This window comes from Artemia sp. Qi Xiang Cuo, chromosome 1 (genome assembly GCF_049724085.1).
Source record: "Artemia sp. Qi Xiang Cuo chromosome 1, ASM4972408v1, whole genome shotgun sequence".
NCBI classification, from domain to species: domain Eukaryota; kingdom Metazoa; phylum Arthropoda; class Branchiopoda; order Anostraca; family Artemiidae; genus Artemia; species Artemia sp. Qi Xiang Cuo.
The window spans coordinates 40,098,727-40,102,646 of record NC_142794.1 but is presented as its reverse complement, the minus strand read 5'-3'; positions in this window follow the sequence as shown (position 1 = coordinate 40,102,646).

Genomic DNA, 3,920 nt, shown 5'->3' with positions numbered 1-3,920 from the left:
TAGCTATGGACTAAGCTATGTAGGCCTACAAGGTTAGGGAATTAAAGATTGAACCGGAAGTTACCCCAAAAATATGATTTATAAATAAATTATAAATTATTGCTTATAGGGGGGGGGATAGGGGGCTATCATTTTCAAATGATAATACCTCATTTTTTTGAAAGCAGGGATGCCAAAAAGATAATTATTTTTTCATTTATAGTGGAGACAGAAGAAAATGGTATCAAATTCCCAAGGAAACCATTGAAATATTTTGATAGACCCAGGGCCCCTCATTAGGACTTGTTCATTGTCTTGGGTATTTTGTGATTTCTTATAGGCTACTGGCCTAATTTGGCTTTTGTGTGTGCTCCCTTTTAATTAGATTCTTTGGATCTTATAGAATCCCACGGCGAATCAATGACATTACTTAGTTTTCCAATGATTTGATGTATATCTGAATAATTTCTACATTTTTTTTTGTTGTCCTTGTACCCCTTTACTCATTCCCTCAATTTTTTTTTAAGGAAGCTGTTTGACGTTATTTTGCGTGTTTGTTTTAACCATATAATGACCTATTTAATTATTAAGTAAATTATTTTTCTAATGAAAGCTGAGACGGTATCCTATCAAGGTGGTATCCAGAGGGGGAGGGGGAGGGAGGTATTACATTTAAATGATAATATCTCGAAATTTTTTTTATTCAAAGCAGGGATCCCAAAAAGTTTTTTTTTTATTTAAAGCAGAGACGGCATCCTATCAAGGTGGTATCCAGAGTGGGGGGGGGTAGTGAGCTATCATATTTAAATAATAATACCTCGATTTTTTTTTGAAAGCAGGGGTGCCAATAAGTTAATTATTCTTTTTTTTATTTAAAGAAGAGACGGTATCCTATCAAGATGGTATCCAGACGGGGGGGGGGGGGGGGGGTAGGGAGTTTTTATATTTGAGTGATAGTGCCTTGATTTTTTTTTATATTGAAAGCAGGGATGCCAAAAAGTTGAAAAATTGACAAAAATTAACAAGATTTTCGTGAGTTATACTTGATACAGCACTTGAATGGTTTTATTGTCCAAAGGGAAAGGGACATATGCGTCCCACTCGTTTTTTTTCTTATTAATGAAACGGGTTTACTTTGAAAACATTCATTCATAAGCACCAGGCAGATTCACACTAAAACGAATTGGTGTGACGAAAGCAATATCGACATCACCACCTACCGTTGCGCTCGAGTGACAATGGCGCCCCTGGTCCAGTGCCCAAGTTTCATTAAAAGGCCAGGTCATAATAAAAGCTTTCAATTTGGGAGGTTCAAGGAGGAGTCTTTGACAGTCTTATGACCTCAGGGTACTAGATGTTGCAACGTTCTTACGTATCTACAGTGGTTTAAAAAATTCGATCACCCCACAAATTATTACCAAAAATATACACAAATATAACAAATGTAGCATTTGGAATATTAGAACACTTTTTTTCAGAGCTTTGAAGAAAAACAAAAAAGGCTAAATACCCCTAACTACGCTTGGAAGCTATTTTAAAAAGAAATTCTTTGGAGATTTCCATTGATATAACCACAGCAGAAGCTTTGAGCCTGGGTGGGGATCAAAGAAGAGTCTTTGAGTGTTTTGACCACAGGTGACTTATTTGCGACTTTCTTAAATTTGGTAATTTTTGTAAGCATTTGGGAATCAAAGCTTAAACTCAATAACTGATACTAAGTGTCTTAACATTTTGCTTGGATTAAAAGTGACGAACTAGGATGAAAATCTCAACATCTTCCTGGACCTACATCAGTCTGCGTATTATTTTATTTAATTACATTTAAATCGGATGAGGATTTCAGTTTGCACCTAAGAAAATAGGTGACACTTAATTTTTCTTCATACTAAATAAACCGTCAAGTGTTTTTTGTTTCATTGTAATTGAAGAGTTGCCATGTGAAGTGGTCATCATGTACCTTTCAATTTGATAAATTTACTCCTCTTAGATGTAGTTTATAATGTGAATGATAATAGGTATTTATGAGTTTATAACTTGGAATGAATCCCCAAAAGAAAAATGAATAATATCCAAAAGAGCAGCCAAAAGCAATAAAAATGCAGCAGTTCAGCTTTAGCCTACATGACATATATTCTATAAAGGAGCCAAAAAAAACTTTTAAATATATATTTTTTTAAGTTGTTATTAAAAACCAGTTTTTAATACAAGAAGGCCTTTTAGGAATTCAAAAGAGCAAAAAAATCAATCAATATCAAAGTCGCCCATTTCAACTGTTTTAAAGCTGACAAAATAGATATAGGCAAAGAGCATTATGAAAAAATTAAGCTTCTAAGTTCAAAGTTATATTCAAAGTTTTTACCCAGATAACTGACGAATTTTGTGATACGGTATTTGAAGTTTTGTATGCAGTAACGCTCGATGAAAAAACTACTAATTTTGATAATTATTTATGTTAAGAATACATAGCTAATAGATACTTCAACTACTCGTATTGTGCAAGGGTTCTGAAACGCCACAGCCATTTCGTTTCTGCCAGATTTCTACTTCTCTTGAGGAAAAACGAAGAAGACCAGTTTCCAGCCAGCGACTTGTGATTTTTTGAACTCATGAATAGGCTCGAATCTGTTGTAAATTTAAGCTGTGATTTGAGAAAGACTGATGAAAACATTAATGTTTGCGGTCGACATGGATCGCGCCGGCGGTGCGCCGCCGACATTATACCGGCGGTGCGCCGCCGACATCTTACCGGCGGCACGGCGTGGCGCGCTGTTTTTGGGCCCGCCACCAACGGTCTTCCATCATCGGCGCGGCGCCAGGGTCTCATATATATATATATATATATATATATATATATATATATATATATATATATATATATACATATATTCCTGCTCAGTATTATCAAAAGTCTTACATGAGATAAATTATTATTTGACTCAGTGGTCACTGACATCGCTCTATTTATACATCACTTTATGGTTAATTATGACATCATTTTATGAATTATATATTTATGATATAACATTTAGCTGAAGATTCTCTCATTGATTTTTCGTCAGAATATAAAAAGAAAACAGACTCTGGGGTTATATCACCTTCCATCCCAAATCAACATTTACTTAGCTATAGATCACGTATGAGTAACACTTTACTGCATCGGTAGAACAGAAAGAAACTTCCAATCATGCGAACTATAAAATGCAATTAACTTTCATCTTGTTCATGCTCTACTTAGTTTGAATTAACCGAAAGAAATTTTTCAGAACCCCTCTAGTTCAATATTCCTCAGCAACGTAATTTTTTTCGGTTAAATTAACCGAATCTTTTCCTTTTATCACTGTTCTTCTGAGTAGACGTAAACACATCTACAGACAAAAGGCAGGAGATGCTAGGGGGAATTTTAAATCCATCGTTGTTTTTAAACTTTTTCTGATGTTTTTGTCTTGTTTTTCTTCCCCGATATTTTTTAAATGAATATTTTATCTTATAAAAGATGGTCTGAAAAACCCCAAACCTGAAAAACAACCCTAATATCAGACCCTTGGAAGTAATAAAGATCAAGTAGAACAACAGGGATTTTTTTTTTTACAAGACAGTAGAATGCGAACTTGAAATGAATATTTCGACCCTATATCCAAAGGCGGTCCTCAGCAAGACAAATAAAGAAAGAAAATATAAAAGAAACGAAAGAAATATTTTTTTTCCTTGGAAGTCATTGGATATGTACCTATGTTATGCATAATATCCATATTTTTTCATCCTTGACCCTTCTTTTCAACTGTTCCCTTCCTTCTTAGCATTCTTTTCGAGTTTCAGATTGAGTGATTAATATTTCTATAGATCAAACTCTTCTCTTTTTCTCTTATTCTCTAATCTATAGATCAATCAGCCTCAAACTTTTTTCTCTTCTTTTTTTAATCTAAACCATAGAATTTAAACTA